At 46.0% G+C, this 21,551-nt stretch overlaps 1 protein-coding gene and 1 long non-coding RNA gene across 2 annotated transcripts in view; one reads left to right on the top strand and one right to left on the bottom strand.

Annotated features, from left to right (window-relative positions):
• The window catches only part of CLMP (CXADR like cell adhesion molecule), a 133,973-nt gene that overhangs the window by 44,021 nt on the left and 68,401 nt on the right, over window positions 1-21,551 (top strand). The gene's annotated exons all lie outside the window — the stretch shown is intronic.
• Window positions 4,773-19,825, bottom strand: LOC142445168 (uncharacterized). Its single transcript, XR_012783994.1, has 4 exons — window positions 19,580-19,825; window positions 17,937-18,007; window positions 13,079-13,133; window positions 4,773-9,650 (listed from the first exon to the last, which is right to left on the bottom strand). It is a non-coding gene; the product is annotated as an uncharacterized LOC142445168 (long non-coding RNA).

Raw genomic sequence — 21,551 nt, 5'->3', positions numbered from 1 at the left:
ATTTAAGCCCATTGTTCTGGCCATTGCATCAGCCTATCTCATTGTGGGGTTTCCTCATTTTCATTGGCCTTCTATTTTACTAGATGTCATTTTCTAAGATTTGGCCTCAGCCTTTTTCAGTAGCACTCTTTAAAGCCCCAGGGAGCAGTTCGACTCTGTCCTGTCGGGTCACTCTGAATCAAAATCAGCTCAGCAGCAGTTTTTAGATGCGTGGCTTCACATATACCTAATAGATCCCATGGTTTGTTCCATCTACCCTAGTTCGACGAGGCATTGGTGGTTCAGTGGTAGAATTCTTGCCCCCTATGTGGGAGAAACCGGTTCAGATCAAGACAAATGCACTTCATGTGTAGCCGTCAGCACCCATCTGCCATCGGGGCCTTGCATATCGCTATGAAGCTGAGCCAGTTTCAGTGGTGCTTCCAGACTAAGATGGACTAGGAAGAAAGACCTTGCAGTGGACGAATACCATTGTGGATCTCAATGGTTCCATCTGGCTGTGTGTAGGGTCGCCATGACTCAGGGTCCAGCTCAGTAGCAGCGACACAGTCACCCTGCTTCTACCTGCCTACATGGCACTGGAGTCCCTGGTGGCACAAAAGGTTCATCTGCTCCACTGCTAGCCAAATGGTTGGCTCTCCTAGTGGCACCTCAGAAACATCAGCCAGTGGAGACCCTCCAGAGCTCAGTTCTGCTGGGCACACGTGGGGTCAGAGTTCACTTGCGTTAGAAACCAAGTCTGAAACGACTTCTCTGGTGTATTCCACAGCATAGAGCCAAGCGTGGGCACCCAATGAGCAATTGTAAATACTTTCCGAGGAGCGATTGCCGTTCCTGGCCCTCTTTAGGGTGACTGTCTAAGGAAAGCCAAGGAAATCTTAGCTTGCTTGTTTCCATCAACAAATAGAAAGAGGGCAAGTTCCTTATTAACTTCTTTGAAGGATTTATGCCTGAGATGTTTACAGGGAGGAGGCATCCAAGGGAAAGAACAGAAGGAGATCAAGCTGTTGCCTCCCTCCTAGGAAATCAGTACTTCAAAGGCCTTTTCCGAACCTGGAGCATCCCAAATCTCCCAACAAAGCCCTGTTCCCAAGGTTCTCTGTTCTGTAGCTGTTGTTCACTCTGATTGCCCTTCGAAATAAATCTTAGTGTTCATGTAAGCCAACATCTAGGAAATCATAAAAAGTAAAACATGCCTCTAAGAACTGTCCTGTTCAAAATGTTAGAATTTATTTATCTTTTTAATCAGAAATGGAGCTCAGCATGTGAGGGTACAGCTGGATTACAGGAATACATTCTTATTCCCCAAATCTGTTCTGTGGTTTTCTAAGCATTTAATAACTTGTTATTAAAATCATCATCCTCAGGCAGAAGGTCTTAATGACAAACATGGTGGGTGTTACAAAACAAAACATAATAAATCCCTCATTTTTTTCCTTTTGGGCAAGAGATGTGACATCATTTTTTCAAGCAACAATTAATAAATTGAACAAGAGGCTTTGTGGAGAAACATTGGAAGCAGGAACGCAACATTCCAGACTCTGGCCATCACTTCTTGCCTCTGGAAGCTGCCCAGCCCCCTGGTCCAGGCCCAGGCAGCTGCCCCTGCTGTGCACTCCCCAGCCCACCTACTTCTCCCCACCCCAGCAGCACTTACCTCACGGTGTTGTCATTTTCAGCTGGCCAGCCCTGTCCTCTAAGCGTGAGATCATTATCTCAAGACTGAGGCAGTAGTGAGAAGCTAAAATAAATGATAACTGATACAGCATAACAATTTCAAGCATTTTTTAAAAATTCTAGCTAGCTACACATTTTTATTACTGAATTATACACACTTATGTTTCTCAGATCTGTGTAGAGAAAATCATTTGTTGCCTGTGAGCATTGGGCTCTCCTGAGATGTGAAGAGACACGGTCTCTGGTTGTCTTGCCTTCTTCATGTAATCCATCAGCTTGCTCCATGGTAGGACCACACAGCAATGGCAGCCCAGTGACTGGCAGGCCCCCAGATGCGCTAATCTGATATGAGTACAATGTGGAATGTAACCAGGCTGATATTGACCTCATTGGAAACCAGTTGCTATAAATTCTATTCCTACTCATGACAACCCCAAGTGTGTCAGAAAAGAATGGATTCTTTAGGGTGTGTAGTGGCTGCTTCTTAGAAGTAGATCATCTGAGGCACCCCGAGTGGATTTGAACTGCCAACCTTTTGGTTAGCACCTGAGTTAGCATTAACTGTTAGTATCACCCAGGAGCTCCATGAAAATTAGCTGTTAAAATGTTCCCGCTGGAGAGAGGGAGGTGGGGAAAGGAAGTGGGGGTGCCTGGTGGGGCTTGATCAAGGGCAGTGTAGCCGAGAGGAATTACTGAAACTCGAATGAAGGCTGAACGTGATAGTAGGACAAGAAGAAAGTAAAAGGAAATGGAGGAAAGAACTAGGAGGCAAAGGGCATTTATAGAGGTCTAAATACAGGCATGTACAATTGTAAATATATATATAATGATAGGGAAATAGATCTGTGTACATGTATTGATATGTACCTATACACACCAGGCTATTCACAGCTTCGGTCCAGGGTCAGAGAAATTCACTAGGGGCATAATCCATGTGTATTTCCCCTACAGATGAAGCAGATTTTGAATCCAAATCTATAGATTCAAATAGCTTCTTTAAGCAATCCAGCATAATACAAAAATGGAGTTAATTCTGAGCTAAGGAACTGCAAATAGTCCATTGTTCGTCTGTTGCCATGATGCTGAAAACGATGCCATCAGTAGTTCAAATACCAGTAGAGGAACAGAATTCAGCAGAGCTTCCAGACGAAAACAGACTAGGAAAAAGAGGCATGGCAATCTACTTCCAAAAATGAGCCAGTCAAAACCCCATCGATCACAAAAGAATATTGGCTGGCAAAGGACTGTGAAACTAGTTCTCTTAGGGATTGGACTGTGTCTTCCTTAGGTATATTTTGTACATCTTGCCTCTTGTAAATCTTACCTCTATGCTTGTGTTCATAATCCAATTTGGGAATGGGTTATCTTTGATAGGTCAATGAGACTAGATTAGTGTAGGGAGTGTCTTAAATCAATCTCTTCTGAGATATCAATGAAATTAAACAAGTGATTGAAAGATGCAGAGAGAGAGGAAGCAAGATGCTAAGTCACATGAAGATTGTCCAAGAGCAGAAGTTCAAAGAGACAAAGAACTTTCCTCCATTGCCTACAAAGAGAGAAAGCTTTGCCCTAGAGCTAACACCGTGAATTCGGACGTCTAGCCGCTAAATGGTGAGGACCATCACTAATCTGTCAGTTTGTCATCCTGTGGTAGCTTGCTTGTGGCTGTGATGCTTGAAGCTATGCCACGAGCATTTCAAATACCAGCAGGGCCACCCATGATCAGACAGTTATCAATGGAGCATCCACACTAAGAAGGAAGAAGGGCCATCTAGCTCAGAAGCAACAAAGAAGCAACATAGAAGTAGCACACCAGCCTGTGTGAACACGAGGTGCTGAAGGAATCAGGTATCAGACATCAAAGAGCAATACATCATTATATCATTGTGAAAGAGGGGGAGTGCAGATTGGGGTCCCAAAGCCCATCTGTAGGCAACTGGACATCCCTTCACAGTAGGGTCGTGGGGAGGAAACAAACCAATCAGGGTGCAGTGTAGCAATGATGAAACATACAACTTTCCTCTAGTTCTTAAATACATCCTCCCCCACCCATATCATGATCCCAATTCTACCTTACAAATCTGGCTAGACCAGAGCATGTACACTGGTACAGAGAGGAACTGGGAACACAGGGAATTCAGGCTCAAGTAGAATGCAAATGTTTGGGGAATGATGAGGGCAACAAATGTACAAATATGCTTGACATACAAAGGATGGGTGGATGGATTGTGATAAGAATTGCACGAGCCCCCAATAAAATTATTTTAAAAAAACAAGGGGAGGGGGGAGTGGAGAGGGGAGGGGAAAAAAAGGTCTTGATGCAAAGGGCTTAAGTAGAGAGAAAATGCTTTGAAAATGATGAGGGCAAAGAATGTACAGATGTGCTTTATACAATTGATGTATGTATGGATTGTGATAAGAGTTGTATGAGCCCCTAATAAAATGTTTTTTAAAAAGAAAAAGAGAGAGGAAAAAAAACAGAAGGAAGAAGGACCTGGCAATTGGCCTGAATTAAAACCAATGAAAACCTTATGAATTAGCATTACCTTTGTGACCGGTTATGCCAGTTGACTATGTTGTCCCCTAAGACTATGGTCCCCAACTTTTTGACCTGGTAAACAAACCCTGCTCTTAGTTTGGATATGTCTAGGGAGACACCATAGTTGTTCCTTTTCTCTGATTTCCTTAGCAAGTGTCTACTCTCTAGAAAGTGATTGTTTTTCTCCCTCTCCTTCCCATCTGTGGTAACCATCAAAGAACTTTACTCTCTGTGTATATGTCGATTCTTGCCCTTTCTTGACTTTTTATAATAGCAAGACAAAACAATATTTGTCTTTTTTTGTTTGTGTGATTGACTTATTTCACTCAGCATAATGTCCTCCAGATGCATCTATGTTATGCTTTATAGACTACTCATTTTTTACAGTTGTGCAGTATTTTATTTATGTATGTACTATAATTTGCTTAACCAATTATCCACCGGTGGGCTCTTAGTGTGTTATAGAATCCATCTTTCTGGAGATATTGTGTTAGTCTGGGTAGACTAGAGAAAAAAATTCATAGATACACTCATGTGTGTACAAGAAAAAGCTTTATATCAAAGAGTAATTGTACATTAAAAAAACATCCCAGCCCAGATCAAGTCCTTAAGTCCGATATTAGCCCATATGTCTGATACAAATATATAAAGTCCTCTTCAGACCCATGAAATACATGCAATAATGCCAAATGCAGGAAGATCACAAGCCAGTAGGTGGGAAGTCTTGTGGATCCATTGACATTGTAGGGATCTCAGTGCTGGCAGGGCTCTCCATGTGGTTCTTCCAGCTCAGGGCACTAGCGTAGTTCCATGTGTCTTGTCAGCTCCAATGTCTCCCAGGGAGTGAGTCTGCTTCCTGCCTCTGGAGAGCTATTTATCTCCAAATGAGGTCATCAAGCTATGACCTGATTGACAGTCTAAACCCCACCCCTTCAATCTTAATCCTTTCAAATTGACAACAGATTATAGAACTACCACAGATATAAGAGAAATTAAACAAGGAAGGAAAGAAGCAGAGATCAAGGAAGAAGGATATCGTCACATGAAGAAAGTCTATAAGCAGAAACTCAACGAGGCCAGCAGAGAGAAAGCCTTCCCCCTGTGCATGCCAGCACCCTCAATTCTGACTTCTGACTTCTTAAACCGCAAGGAACTAAATGTCTGCTTGCTAAAGCCCCCACGTGCGGTATTTATGTCACAGCAGCACTAGATAAGGAGGGCAAGCCCTGTAGTTGGAAGGCACGCGAAATACACAGTGGCCATAGCCATGGGCTCCAGCACACCGATGCTCACAAGGTGGGCAGTGCCAGGCGGGTGTTGCGTTATGCCTGGGTCTCCTCCATGACAGATATCCAGCTACTGCGAAGTTAAATCATACACCTAGCAAGGTAACACATATCAGAAAATAGCAATCAGCTCCTTTTGCAGAGGCCCAGGAAGGAGAAGGGAAGCACTCAGGCCCACAAAGCAGCCGTGTGATGCAGTACTGTCGCTGGCGCCCCAGTCCAACAGGAGAGATGGACATTCAGACCTCCTGCTAGTTGCCGGAACTTGCCGCCATTGTTCTTCCTCTTAAATCTCTTCCCAAGGAGAGGGGCATCTTGTCAGACTGCAGCGTGATATTATCTAGGTGCTAGCTAACTCATTAAAAGGAATTGCTGTCCCTGATGAATGGGATGACAGGCTATAATTGGAAGGGCGCTTGGAGGCTGAGAAACAAGTCTGTGACGTCCAAGATGCCAGGGTGAACTGGGGACCCTCATCTGCTGACACTGCAGTCCAGGACACTTACCTTCCCACTGCCACTCGCCTACACTGACAACACCTTCCTGGTGGTGGAGCACGTTGACGCAGTGCCAGAACTTTCCAGGTGGGGTGAGTGATGTACGGGATAGCCTGTGGGAGCAACCCTGGGAGTTTTGCCCAGAAGGGATCAAGCAAATTTTGTTTAAGTAAATAACGGGTGCTGGGCGAGCACTAACGCCACGTTGAGTCAATTGGACCACCTGCCTCAGAAGAAGAAGATGGCTTCTTCCTCTCCTCTGACCCTAGAGAGGAATGGAACAAGCTGCACTTAAAATCCAAATGCTAGATGCCCAGACCTCTCCCCATCACTTTGTTATCTGCTCTGGGTACTTGGGCAAATAAGTACTCACTCTGCCTTTCTGGACCTTCATTTCTGCCTTTGGAAACAGGAGGTTGCACTATCTGATCACTATGCTAGTCTAGCCCTGACATTCTAGGTCTCACCTGCACCTGTGTAAAGTTAGAGTCTACTCCGCATGTTCCAATTTCCCGGGCTCCACTGCAGCGATCCCCGCTCCAGGTTTCTGTCCTGCGCTTTCAACCCAGGTCTCTGCTAGCAACCCAGGTCTCTGCTCTGTCCAAGGTCAGGGTGTCTCCCAGAGTTTCAACTCCTAATGCTATTTCCTAAACACTCATTTGGTTCTAAGCCTCAAGTAATGTATAGAAATTAAAACCAAAATAACGTATTTAAACAAGATGGGAACTTGCAAAGAAAGTTCCAAGAGGTGATCTCTTGGGAGGTTTCCTGGAGCAGCAGGTTCTGTGATTGGAGACGCGTGGCAAAGCTTTGCAGGAGGAAAGAAGTGTCATTCAGCGCTCCAACCCCCGACCAAGCTCAGCTCTGTACCGCCTGACATATAAACTCGCATGAATGATGCACCCTTTCTCCAGATACAGTATCCTACAGGGTCTACCCACCACTCCGTCAGTTTGTCCTACTGTGGTGCTTTGCTGCGTGTCATGACATTCGAAGCTATGCCGCTTATATCTCAAATACCAGCAGGCTCACTGCTGGGGGACAGGTTTCAGTAGAGCTTCCAGAATAAGACATAGAAGGAAAGTCTGATGGTCAGCTTCCAGAAATCAGCCATTGAAGACGCTCTAGATCACAACAGAGGCTTGTCTGTTACCGTGCCAGAAGATGAGCTCCTTAGGCTGGAAGGCACACGGCGACTACGACTATGGACTCAAACAGGGCAGCAATCATGAAGTCGACACAGGGCTGGACAGCACTTTGTTCAGATGTACGTGGGGTCCCCGTGAGGCAGCACTGACAGAACAGTGACATGTTATTATAGTACAGTGTCATCTTAGATGACGACTCTCCCACACACCACAAACATGCTTACAGTTTCTACTTGTCTTTCATCAAAGCTTTATAAAAGGGAGCTAGATATATATATCTCCCCCTATCCAAAAGACAAACCAGCCTCTTGCTGATAATGGACGTCGCACCATCCTTGAGTCTGTGTGGTGCGAGAGGGCACTGCTGAGCCTTGACTCTCCGCCATGGAGAAAAAGAGCAGTGTGGGGACTCCGCGGTCACCCTGGGGCTGTGGGGCGTGGCCGCATTTTTCTGGCTAGAAGGTCAGTATGCCAAATGTCCCACTCCCAATGCCTTGTGTGGACAGGAACAGAGAAGGATCAGCCTTAGGATTGTGGAGCAATTTCCTCAACGTAGAAGCAGAAAGTACAGTCCTTACGAGCAAAGTCAAAGAGCTGGTTGTTTAAAGACCAATACTTCATTAATGTGTGTTTGTTCTCTGTGTCTGTGTGTCTCTGTAGGTTTCTCTTAGTACCGTTCCCTTTGAATGGTCCGACCTGCCTCAGATTTATTAAGAGGCACACATACCAAAAAAGGGGGAGTTTTTTTTTTCATATTTGGTCCAAATGTAAAGGGGAAGAGATAAATCTCGGGGCAGATGATGTCATGGCCGTAAGTGAGAGAAGCTGGCTCAGAGAAAAAGAAGCTCATTGAGAACTAGCTGTTGATGTTTACTGACGCTTTTGCCCACTCAGACCCTGGAGTGTGGGCCTCCTGTGCCCCAAGAGACGAGAGGAGTTCACTGAGCCAGGCAACTGGCAAGCTTGAAGATCAGCACTGGTGGAACACGAGCCCTGAAACCTGGGCGGGCCAGGCAGAGTGCTCCAGAGAGCTGCTTGACTGGCACTGCCCTGTACTCTCTCAGCCAGAGCACTTCCTAGCAAGAGGCTTCATCTCCTCGAGCAAGCCTTTGGAAACAAGCACAATGTCCTCGGCCAGCCCCCTTTGAGGGCGCTATGTATCAGCGTCAGCATGCTTCCTCACTCGATGGAGGATGCCTTCCACAACCTGTCCTCAGAGGGCCTTGCTAAGCATCCCTGGGCTTGCTCAACAGATGACACGGCCCTGTGCTCTGGCCATGGCAGTCTGGCTGGGACAGAGAGGCATGCAGAATGGGATTCTTCAGTGCAGGAGGGTTCCTCTTGTAGAAGGTCTGAAGTCTGGGGCTAAAGACTCCTACTCCCCAATTGTCCTGGGCATCTGACAGTCCTCCTTACCTAGTAAGCTAAGGGGAGAAAGAGGAGACTGCTCCCATAAATCTGTCCAGCCTCAGGTGCCTTGGAGAGGGTTGCTACGAGTCAGAATCGACTCACAGGTAGTGGGTCTGGGCAAGCTAAGTCAAGGGGAAATCTGTGGCTTTTGTACAACTTAATGGAGAGTAGAACAGGGACCGTCTCATTTTTAAAACTTGTGAATTTAGGACATTCCTATTTATGGGGCCAAACGTCCTCGCCATTCTCTTGATCCAGGCCGGTAGAACCTAGCTAAGCTTTCAGCTGTCAAAATTGCAAATCACTGCTGCTCTCTGCTCAGTCTGCATCCAAATGCCCTTCAGGGTCTTTGCAATCTGTAGCTGCATAGGGTGGTGGAAACACCAGAGACTTTGAGGACAGACAGGCCTGGGCCAAACCTCAGCTCTGAAAGCTACTTAAGGCAGCAGAGACTTAACAGCTACATTTAATGTAGCACCTTTCTTTCCCACCACTAACTCATGAGGTGGGACGCTATTATTATCCCGATTCACAGAAAGGGACGCTGAGACACGGAAAGGTTGAATAACTGGCCTCCAGCGAACAAGAGACTAAAATCTGAAAATACACAGTCTAGCTCCAACAGCATTGTCTTTAAGCGCCCATCTAAACTGCCTCCCTCCAGGGCAAGTTCATGTATTTCTATTCATTTATTCAACAGTTATTCCCTGAGCATCAGTGATTCCCAGGACTGTGAATGGCGCCAGTGATACAACGCAGAAAGTGATGCCCTGAGCCTCTGGGCCCTGCTGGTCTATTGGGGAAGGTGTCATAATACAGTGGCAGGTTTGAGCTCGACAGACTGTGGCATGGGAAGCCAGACAGAGCAGGGGCCATCAAGGAAGGTTCACTGGATGACCAGGCTCCTGAGTCCTAAAGCACCCATGCGGGGCGAGACGGTGGGGAAGGTAGGAAAAAATGAGGGCAAAGGCAGAGCTGGGACCGCTCATGGAGGAGGAGGGAGCCGCTCAGTATAGCAGGAACACGGTGTGGGGGCTGGCCAGCCGCGTCAGACTTCACAGGCCTTCCTACTGTACTGAATTTGAAGTTCAACCTAAAAGGAAAAAAGAGAAAGAGTGGTGTAGAGAAATCCCGTTGTTTGGACTTGAACAGACAGGAATCTATAAAATGGAGACAGGAGTCCATAGCCAGACCACCGCGATGGGGAAAAGGTCAGAGTCAGAGGCCTTCGGAGAATCTGCAGGAACAAAGGAAGGCAGGAGGGGCAAGTGCACCGGCTGGGTCTGACTCAGGAGACTAAGGAAGCAATGGTGCCAGCCAATGTCAGAGAGCCGCCCGAGGGACAGAGCTTGCTTTGGGACCCTCTAAGTTTCAGGAACCTGCTAAGAGCTGGGTATATTGGTCTTAGAGGAAGAAGTCTGGGTCTCGGGGGCAGTGGTCGGTGTGTGGAAGCCCTGGGAGTGATGAGAAGACCACAGAGCTGAGGACGGACCTTGGGGCACACCCACAAGGAAGAATGTCCTAGGGAAGGGGATACGACCTAAACCAACACAGGAACTTTCAAAACGAAGATGCAGGCACAGAGCTGAGGGGTGGGCCTGCTTTTCCTTGTTTATTCATTTGATGCCCCACCAAGTCAGGGGCTGGGGAGCAGTCTTGTGTGTCTCATCTATTTCTACTCCCAAAGCATACCTTTCCAATCGGCATCAAGTCCGTTCTGATCCAGGATGATCCATGTGTGTCAGCCTAGAACTGTACTCCACGGGGGGCGGGTGGGTTGCTGGGTCACTTTTTTTTTTTTTTTTTTTGGAAGTTGACTGCCAGGTCTTTCTTCTCAGGTGTCTCTGGGTGGGCTGGAACCTCCAACCTTTTGGTTAGCAGCTGAGCCCATTAGTTTGCACCATCCAAGGAAACACATTAAGTGTGCACATGGCGCACACTTAATAGCATATGGAAATTAAGTCAATAAATAATAAGAACCAAATTCTCCAGTGCATGCCAATCACTAAGCATTTTACATGGATGTCCAACCCAACCTTCTGCATGGGGCCTATTCTGACTCTGAGCGACGTTGTACAGGGTGTCTGAGGCTGTAAACATGGATGGGAGCAGAGGGCCTCATCAGTCTCGCTCAGAGGAGCTGGTGGGTTTGAACCGCTGACCTTGTGGTTACCAGCCCAACACTTACTCTTAATCTTCACACTCATCCTGGTAAGAATTTGCTCTTCACTGCACATTTTACAGATAAGGAAAGCGAGGTCCAGAGATGTTGAGTAAGGGCTCATCGATGCACAGCTTGATTAAAGCTTGATTTCAAGTCTAGGTGGTCTAACTCCAGTAATATTGCTTTTAACCCCTACAAGATATTGCCTTTTGATAAGTCACAGCTGAATCATTACTTCTCCCAGACAACGGAAAAGTTATATTTTCCTTAAAAATTATCGTCAAACTGACAGAATTTTAAGTATCACAGTTATAAAGGAGAGTGAGGTAGTTAGTTTATTGTGCCAACCTGGCCGATAAACACATGTGGGGTTAATTTAAGGGCAGAGGGATAAATGGCTCGGTGAGCCTCACCTTTCTACTTCTCTGGTCTCTTGCTTTCTGATGGTTGGACTAGGGTGCTACAGCTGGCAAAGTTCACTTCCTGCAAGACATCCCTGAGGAGAAGCCACATGGACCTACCCCAATGCAGCCCTGGGTGCTGAAGCAGCCGTGTGGAGATCCCTGCCAGTGCTGAGATGTATACACGCTCACTGATTCGGCTTTCCTCCTGCAGTCACTGTCATAGTGTGTGTTTTGTGAGACGGAGGAGGACTTTGTGGATTGGTGTCGGACATATGGGCTAATGTTGGACTTGTGGGCTTGGGCTGTACTGGGTAGGGATGTTTTCTTGATGTGCACTTAACCTTTACATAAAATTCTCTCTTATACACGAGTTTCTGTGGATTTGTTTCTCTAAAGCACCCAGACTAACAGAGAGAGGAGATTATGCTGGAATATTTTGCCCAAAGGACTCTCATGGTGCTCACAGCCAGTGGCTGCCCAACTGCCAGCAGCCTTACCAAGAGTTCCTGAGCCCGAGGAGCTGGCGCAGCTGGGCGCTAGCTGCCCTTGGCACAGAGCTATGCTTGCTGGTGTCAGGACTCCTCTCCAGGGAGGGCTGAAGGGATGCTGGCACCCATTAGCCCGCCACCATCGCGTTTATTCTGACTCTTCGTCACCCTGTGTGGGCTTTCCCAGGCTGTAGCTCTCTGCAGGAGCAGATGGAGGGGTCAGACTGCTGCCCATGCCGTTAGCAGCCCACAGTGTAACCCACCACCAGGGCTCCTCAGCTACTGCACAGTGATGGGGGAGCACTTTGGTGGTGTTTTCTCTGCACAATAATTCATCCGGCTCAGGAGGGCTGTCATTCTGCATTCAGCTCACTTAGCACAATAACACCATTATCCACGCAGATTTCACTCTCTGGCAAGTGACCGAGGTGTCCTCTAACTTCAATGTCCCATGACATGATTGAGCCCTCACCTTGGGCAGTAGCTTTCCACCAATCACAGTCGCTTGTCCAGAAAGTAGATCAGAACACATTCAAGTTCACCCTTTAATGTTCCTGCAGAGCAGTGCTAGCCAATAAAAATAAATATAGATGTGCAAAGAGAATGTGAGCCCCATTTAATTTAAAATGGTTTGAGTGAAACTATCCAATAATAAATCTAAAATATAAATAACCTAAAGGTTGGTAGTTTGAATCCACCCAGCAGTGCTTTGGAAAAAAGGCCTGGCCACCGAAACCTGTAAAATTATAGCCACTGAAAATCCTGTGTAAATCACAAAAGGACAAATACTGTATGATCTCACTTGTATGAAAAGAGAACAGGCAAATGTATGGGGGGGTATTGAGTAGTGAGTTTTGGGTTGATCATTCTGATTATTAATTAAGGATACAGCTGTGCAATCACTTATGGTCAGAGCTATCTTTTCAGCTCTGATGTTAAAAGCTGACTTGGCAAAGTTGTGTGTCTTGATGCTGGAGCTTATCTGTGCCTTCTAAGGGATTTTGTTGACACTTATTGTTGTTTTGTTCTGTTCTCAGAAAGCAGGAAGGGTTTGATGGGCACATAGGCATGCAGAGAGAGTGAGTGGGTAAGAGTCCTTCCCTCTGGACCACTAGGGGAGGCTGTTGTAGCCCACTTTTTTCCCCAGTAGTCGATGCCCAGGTGCTGCCAGCAAAGGGCTGCTTTGCCCCTCAGGTGAGTTTGCAGGTACTGGAAGAAGTGGCAACAGCTGCGGAAGGCCTGGCCACACACTGTAGGGCTTCCCTTCTATGTGGATGTTCTGGTGCTCCATGGGCGGAGCTCCAGGTGAAGGCTGGCCACCCAGCTTGAGTTAGGTTTGGATCGATCTCTAAGGAAGCAAACCTGTATGCACTTGAATACAGTGACACCGCGTGCACTGCATATGTCAAGTGACACTTGTATGCATTTGAATAGAGAGAGTGAGTCATATAGAGAAGTGACTTACACAGTTTTAGATCATTCCAGTCCAGTTGAGATCAGGCTTCCCCAGCCTCATGGAACTAGCGGTGGAAACAAGGGAACAGGAAACAAGGATATGATTGACAGTAACGCAATGCAATCAAAGGGCACTGCAAATTACTTAGCACCATCCTTTAGTAGGAGCCTGGTGGTGTAGGGGCTACACGTTGGGCTGTCATCCACATGGTCGTCAGTGTGAAACCACCAGCAGCTCCTCAGGAGATAGGCTGGGCTTTCTATTCCCGTAAACAGTTACAGTCTCAGAAACACACAAGGGTCGCTATGAGTCAGCATTGACTTGATGGCAGTGGGTGTGAGTTTGGGTTGATATTTTAGTAGACAAGCACCAAAGTCTGAGCAATTCTCGTTCTATTTATTTTTGCTCTCACTACACAGTGGTCACACTGCGCATTATCAGTTACTCAAAGCCGTGATTGTGGATGATGACAGGACAATAATAGAACAAGTGTAGCTAATCATTTAACTTCAGGAACTTGGGCAAATAATAGTCCTGTCTTACACTTGCCTAAGATTTTACAATGTTTTTGTTGTTGGAATGATCTAATTTGGTATTCATAGTTATTCTGTAAAACAAAGCAATAAAGCAACAAAAAAACCCACAAGAAGTACCATTTATACCATTTTATAGGAAATGGAAGAAAGAAAATATAAATGACTTAGCTAAATAATATATCCAGTAAGAGGCAGAGTAAGCAAAAGAATTCAGGTATTTTAAGTAGATTCCAACTCATAGTGACCCTATAAAACAGGTTATTTTACAAATAACCCCCTCCCTGAGAGACAGACAACAGAAAGTGGGTGAATGGAAACATCAGACAATGTAAGACATGAAAAAAATAATTTATAAATTATCAAGAGTTTGTGAGGGAGAGAGGGTTGGGGAGGAAGGGGAAAAAATGAGCTAATACGAAGAGCTCAATTAGAAAGAAAATATTTTGAGAATGATGATGGCAACAAATGTACAAATGTGCTTGACACAATGGATATATGTATGAATTGTGATAAGAGTTGTACTAGCTCCCAACAAAATGATTTAAAATTTTAAAAATAAAATTAAAAAAAGAAAGAGCTTTATATACAGGAACAATTGAATATTGAGAAAACATCCCAGCCCAGTCCATAAGTCCAATATTAGCCCATATATACGATACCAATCTATAAATTCCTCTTCAGATTCACAAAACATGTGCAATGTCGCCAAATGCAGAAAGATCACAGGCCAGTGAATGGAAAGTCTTGTGGATCCAGTGGCAGTGGAAGCATCTCAGCACTGGCAGGGGTCTCCACATGGCTCCTTCAGCTCCATGGCTCTAGCGTGGCTCCATGTGTCTTCTCACCAAGAATGTCTTGCAGGGAGTTTGTGTGTGTTTCGCCTCAAAAGAGCTATTTATCTCCTTAGTGCCTCCAAATGAGGTCATCTTGCTGTGACCAGATTGACAAGCTAAACTCCATCCCTTCACTTTTAAGTCTCAAAGTGACAACTGGTTATGTGACCAGAATGGTCAGGACTCCTCACCCCCCCAACCCTCCCACCCCCACCCCCTGCAATACTGTCAGGCAACTAGTATGGATGGAATAAAAATGGATCCTCCTGCTGCTACAAAAGTATCTAAGCTCTGTGTAATGGCCCATGAGACAACGTACTCTCCTGACCTTTTAAGATGTTCTCTGACAATCTATTGCTTTAGAGAACTTCTTTTCTCACAGGTGTGCATTTCAATCTCCTTTTTCCCCCAATAACATCATCATCCACAATAGCTATTGGGAGGACAAGCCTCTGGACACTGGTCACATTGTATGCCTTCAGTGTGTATGTTGCAGATTGCAAAGCCTTCTGCACACAAACCAAAGACATTTGTACACTAGTTCTCTATTGCTATGTAACAGGTTGCCGCAAATTTAGCAGTTTGGAACGCACATTTATTATCTCATACTTTCTCTGAGTCTAGCCAGCTAACCTGGACCCTCCTCTTAAGATTCTGCCAGAGCTTTAAGATCTTGACCAGAGCTGAGTTGTCATGTGGAGACCCAACCACTTCCTGTGGTTATTAGCAGCATTCAGTTCTTCATGGTTGTAAGTTTCGGGGTTTTTATCAGCTGTTGACAATAAACCACCCATAGCTCCCTGCATGTGGCCCTCTCCCTGTGCTAGTCACACGATTACAGTTCAAGGCTGTAGGAGGGCCTCAAAGCCCAGTCTCCTAAGGGGGAGTTGGTGCAATTTCACAGACTGCCTCCATTACCTAGTGCTGCTGGGACAAAAACAGAAATGTATTTGCTCACTGTTTCCAAGGCTAGGAGACTGAACTCAGGCTGCCAACTCTGCAGGAAGGCATTCTCTCCATATGGGCTCATAGTTGAGAAGAAAGCTCTTTGGCTCCTTTCAGCATCTGTGGGCCCAACATTCCTTGGATGTTTAAGCAACCATCTTCCTGGGTCTAGAACTTTCTCATATCCCCATGTCCAAAAGACAAATTCAGCTCCTAGCTCGCCTCTCTTGGTGGTAGTGGGTCCTCCTGATGTGTATTCAATTCTCTCTTCTTTGATCCCTTATAAAATAAAAGGGGTTCCAGACCATGCCCAAGAGGAACCTACCTTTTATGTGACCAGAAGAAGAGTACTGAATGTCACCTTTCATCCTCAACTACCAGACTCCGTCATGGGTGATCATGACATACCTGACAAGCCAGAGAATCTTGGTCCAGACACAGCCCATCTCCTTTGCCATTTTCGAATTGTTTAAAAAGCAAGACACATGTCCCACTGAACTAGGAGTGATTTTACTCCCCCAGGAAATGATAGTTGGCAATCCCTGGAGGCCTTGGGGTGGGATGGGGGCGGGAGGGTGCTTAAGGAGTCTGTAGTTAGCTGTTCATCTAAAGGTGGGTGGTTCCAGTTTATTAGGCGGCATGGTGGAAGAAAGGTCTGGCAATCTGCTTCCAGAAAGATTACAGCCAAGAAAATCCTGTGCAGCAGATCTAGTCTGAAACACATGGAATCACCATGAATTGGAGTCGACTCAATGGCAACAGGCCTGGGTTTTGGAAACCTTTTTGATTGTTACAACACCGTGGGAGCTGGAGGGGGAGCATGAAGAGGTTTCAATTGGCATGTAGTGAGTAGAGGCCAAGGGTACTGCTAGGCATCCTGTATTATACAAGACAGCACCCACAGCAAAGAATTATCTGGCACAAAAGATCAATAGTGTGGAGGATGGGGATCCCTGATTTTCACCATAATAGTGAGTGGTGAAACCTTTTAGCAAAAATATGAGAAGCAAATGGAGTACTAATCAAACACAATTCCTGCGCTTTGTCGTCTAGAGGGAAGATACTGTCTGCCAATTAACCACAGGGCATCTTCTGACATCCAGACTGCCAGTCAAAACAAATGTCAGAATTCCAGTGTTCAAATCTCAAAATGATCTGTTGGAATGATGCTTCCCAATACCAAACTCACTCCATCAAGCCATTGTCAACTCATAGCGACTCTACAAGACAACGTAGAACTGCTCCTGTGAGTTTCTAAGGCTGTACCTCTTTATGAGAGTTGAAAAACCTGTCTTTCTCTCAGAAGGATGCTTAGAGATCACCTAGTGATTGGCTGAAAGTTGATCCCTAGAGGGGCACAGTGACCTTTTGCGCATCCCTCATGAACGTGACACTATTCTCTAGCGCAAAGCCTGCAGAGTTTTTTGTTTGGTTTTTCTTTCCTTTTTTTCCCCCCAAAGGACCAGATCTATGTGTAACACACACTACACATGTAAGTGCATGGAGCAAGATTAAGAAGATCGTTTATTAAACGAGGAACAGGAATTGACCAAGGGAGGGGAGTGTGGTTGAGAGGAATGGGTTAAGGGAGATGGTGAAGGGATTCCAATGTTTTTTTAAGAAGTATATTTATGGGTTAGTCCTATAATTTTTTTTAAGTCTTGAATTTAAAAAGAAGAATGTCACACTAATTTGATGCATCTGCCTCACTACCCTGAAAAACCCATTCTGTTCCTCATCCTGGCCCTCCAGGCCTCCAGGGGATGCTCCTGCTCAGAGCAGCAGCCTGTGCTGAGAGGACTGTAGGGCTGGCCCCAGCTACAGACATGTCTTCCCGCACTGGCCCACGCTGCTACAGAGGACAACATTGGAGACCCAGTGCAGAAAGTGTATCCAGTCTGACACCACCCACCCCCAACACACACACACACCTGGGGCGAATCATAAAGGGGGCATAACATACCAATGGGAACAAACTCCCTCAGAAATCTCAAAAATAGACTTCTAACTTGGGGGGCAATACTTGGCAGCTCACTTGACCTGGGCTGGGGCACTATCCCAAAGTTCACCAGATGCACTTGGAGCTATGTATAGGGTTTTCCTTAAAAAACACATTTTTTTAATCATATGTCTATCTGGATAGGCAGGATAAACAATCCTGAGGAGAAAATAATGGGACCAACAGTTTGAGGGGGTTGAGGGAGCTTGGGAGGGGAGGAGGTGGAGTGGGCAAGCAAGGATGTAAAGTTCCTGGTGGTTGATCAATTGTAATGTAGCCAAGAGGAATTACTGAGAGCTGAATGAAGGGTGAGCATGATGGTGGGGCAGGAGGAAAGCAAAAGGAAATAGAGGAAAGAGTTAGGAGGTAAAAGCTATAGAGAAAGATACATATAGACATGTATATATGTAAATATATTAACATGTAAAGATAGGGATGTGCAAATATATTTATGTTAAAGCAGTAAGGTAGCAGATGGATTTGGGCTTCTACTTAAGTCTTCCCTCAACACAATAACATGTTGTTCTAATAATGTGGCACTGTGTGATACTCACCTTCCTGAAGATCACTGAAGACAAAATGGGTGTATAAGCAAATATGGGTGAAGAAAGCTGATGGTGCCCAGCTGTTAAAAAATATAGCATCAGGGGTATTAAAGGCTTGAAGTTAAACAAGTGCCTATCTGGCAGTGAAGCAACAAAGTTCACATGGAAGAAGCACACCAGCCTGTGTGATCACGAAGTGTCCACAGGATCAGGTACCAAAAGATCAAACACAAACCATTAGACCGATGTGAAGGAGCTGGGTCAGGGTGGAGACCCAAAGCCCATCTGTTGGTAATTGGACATTCCCTCACAAAAGGGACACACTGAAGGGCCGACTCATCCAGGGTACAGGATAGTGCTCACAAAACACACAATATTCCCCTAGTTCTTTAATGCTTTCTACCCCCACCAGCATGACCCAGGTGGACCCTACAAACCCTGCTAGAGCGCTGTATGTACATTGGTACAGATAAGAGCTTTTGACACACTGAATCCAGGACACATAAGGCGCCAGAAACAGTAATGGGAGTAAAGATTCCATCAGGGTGTGGGAAGGGGAGAAAGAAAGGGAAAGCGGAACTGAGAGCAATGATGGATCCATAACCCCCCTTGAGGGGGACGAATAACAGAAATGTGAGTGAAGGGATGCACTGGATGGTGTAACAAATGAAAAATAATAATACATAGTTTCTTAAGGGTTCACAAGGGGACTAGAGTGAGGGAAGGAGGGAATAAGGAGGAGCTGAAATTAAAGGTCTCAAGTAGCAAGAAATGTTTTAAAAATGATGATGGCAGCATCTGCACAAGTTCACTTGATGTCATTGATTTATGGATTGTTATACTATCTGTATAATATCTGAGCTCCCAATAAAATGATGGATTAAAAAAATTCTTTTCAAGACATCCCCTCAATAAACAAACCAACCACCACCCTTTTGGCTGGTCTGAGGTGTGCACTCTCCCTTAGCAGGAGAATCAGGGCCCTGCAGCTGCCACAGGCCCAACGCCCCCTTGGGGCGGAAATAACCGGGCCTGGGGGCGCCTGTCATTTTCCGTTGTGTTGTGGTTTTGTTTGGGGGAGCGGGGTGTGAATTGCACTTGGATTAAACTTTTAAAAACCAAATGTACTGCCAGGCTACTAAAGGTCTCGGCCGTGAGTTTGGAAGCCAGAGGAGCAGGACGTGTAGAAAGCAGCCGCTGGTTCTCCGGCTCGGGCCGGTTCGGTTCCGAGCCTCCCAGCACGCGCGGTTTCAACGCCCAGCCCGCGGACCAGCCTCCCGCCCGCCCTGCTCCTTTTCCAGAGCCCGCACGCCCGCCCCTTTCTAGAAGATTCCGGAAAGCGCAGGGCGCCCCGGGCGGGCGGCGGGCGGCGAGCTCTGGGAGTCGGGGCTGCCCCGGCTGGCCTCGCCTCCCTGGGGAGGACGTCACCCCAGACCTCGAGGTCCGCGGGGGCCAGAGCAAATAGGGAACAGATGTCCGGCGCGCTGCAGCCTCCGAGGAAGTGTTTATTCTTAGGAGATGGCCACCCCCTGCGCTCCCCGGGGACCCAGTGGGCCCCACCAGTCTTCCCCGCCTTTCCGCTCCCTTCAGGCCGCCCCGGCAGGCCATTACCACTTTCTGAGCTTTAGCAAGGAGCTGCAAGGGAAACTCACCATTTCGGGGTCGACAGTTACTCTGGTTTCCTAAACGAGAATAGTCGAGTAGAAGTGTCCGTGGGACTCCACAAAGAATCAGAACCAGAACCAGTTTGGAAGGCGCGACAAACACTGCCAGCCAGTCTCTGTTGGCAGCTGGTCTCATCTCAAACCGAAGGCTGTGAGCCAGCCCATAAGTAAGCCTCCATGTATGGTAAAGTATTTGCGAAAGTTGTATGCTGGGCTTACATTTCAGGAGGTAGTGCTTAAAGGTAATAGTCTAGAGTCCAGACCTGAACCCTTGCCCTGGAAATACAAACTTCCAGATCGTTTGTACTTCAACTGAATGCCTCTCCTTCAGACCTGGATTTTTATATATCTCACAGACAACTTGTTTCTGTGGCTCTTAAGACCATACACTACATACGGCTGGCTGTATCTTATCTTCACAACAGAATTACTCTCTAAGATTACATGAGAATTGATAACCCCACTATGGAAAAATAAAAAGACTATACACAACAGAATGTATACGAATATCCACACAACAAAACAGGCCAATTCAGCAGTTCCCACATGTGCAGCTCAAGGACACTCGTGTTCGGCAGCCATTCATTTTTTCTGCATTGTCCTCCCCCGTTAAATGTCATGTTTAACCCTTCCAGATGCTGCTGTCAGTTTGCTCCCACATAGAGAGATTTTTAAAAACTGTTTTATTGACATGGAATTCACATAACATTCAATTGAATGGTTTAAACATCTTAAAACATCACCATAGGACATTCAGATCTCGAGAGAGCGCACAATGCTCCAGGCAGACATGTTTGACCAGTGTAGCTAAGCTATCAATCAGTAGGTTTTAAAACTTTAGGAGATGGTTTTGGTTTTAGGTTTAGAGATAATCTCGGGGCAACAGCTGGCAGGGATCTATCCCATGTCCATGGCTCCAAAAATGCTGGATTCCACGGAAAATTGCGATGCTGTTGTGCATTTCCCCCTTCTGCTCAGGATTCCTCAACAGACTCTCGGATCAAAATGCACAGTGATATAATAGCTGGTTCCCTGCCAAAGGAGGCAATTATGGCATGTCCCCTTCCTCCTCTGTCACTCAGTAAATAAAAGTCCGGTTGCTGTGCCCTGGATGGCTACTTCCCAAGAGCCCAGGCACTGCAAACAAGGAGAGGGAGCGGAGCACTAGCCTGGACACTAGACAACTTAATTGGATGTTGCATGAAATCAAGACTCTAAACCTGGACAAGGAACCAAATCCCATGAAGTGTTTGATTGTACATAAGCCCCAGCTTCTTTGTTTTGTATTGTTATCAACATACATCACAAAACGCTTGCCAATTCAACTTATTCATTGTCAGCAATGATATTAATCAGCTTTGTGATCTCACTCCTAATCAATTGAATCCCCCCCACACATACATTGAATCTCAATATGCCATAAGCAATAATTCCTCCTCCCGCCCAAATTTGATTTCTATATACTAACCTTTTCTTATCTTTTTATTTAAGTCGTGTAGCACTTGTTCTTGTGTGTGATTGATTCACTTCACTCAGTTTAATGTCTTCAGGATCCACCCACTCATGGATCCATACAGGCTATAACATGGACTTCACTCAGCTTTAGCCCTCCTAGGTGGCTAACAAGCCTTCCTCCACACTCTTCTGCAGATGCCACACTCTTCTGCAGATAATCCAGCTGCTGCTGAGCAAGTTATCAGAGAAGCTGTGCACATTTAAAAGGTGACAAAGCCAAGTTCAGACAAATCATGGCCACAAGGTCAATGGCAGGGTCAGGACTCTATTGACAGTGCACTCAGATAGCTGTGCCGCACCCTGGGTTTCTGCTTGCCTCTGTTTGGATGAAACATGCTTATCATCATGTCATACACATATCTCAAAAGATGTGCCATTTTACATGTGCAAAGTCAGTGACATTAATTACACCAATGCATCCATGAACACATTGGTTTTCAATTGT

Source organism: Tenrec ecaudatus, chromosome 4 (genome assembly GCF_050624435.1).
Source record: "Tenrec ecaudatus isolate mTenEca1 chromosome 4, mTenEca1.hap1, whole genome shotgun sequence".
In the NCBI taxonomy this organism is placed as follows: Eukaryota; Metazoa; Chordata; class Mammalia; order Afrosoricida; family Tenrecidae; genus Tenrec; species Tenrec ecaudatus.
Note: the sequence above shows the minus strand (reverse complement) of the source record. Positions and strands in the feature narration are given on the sequence as shown.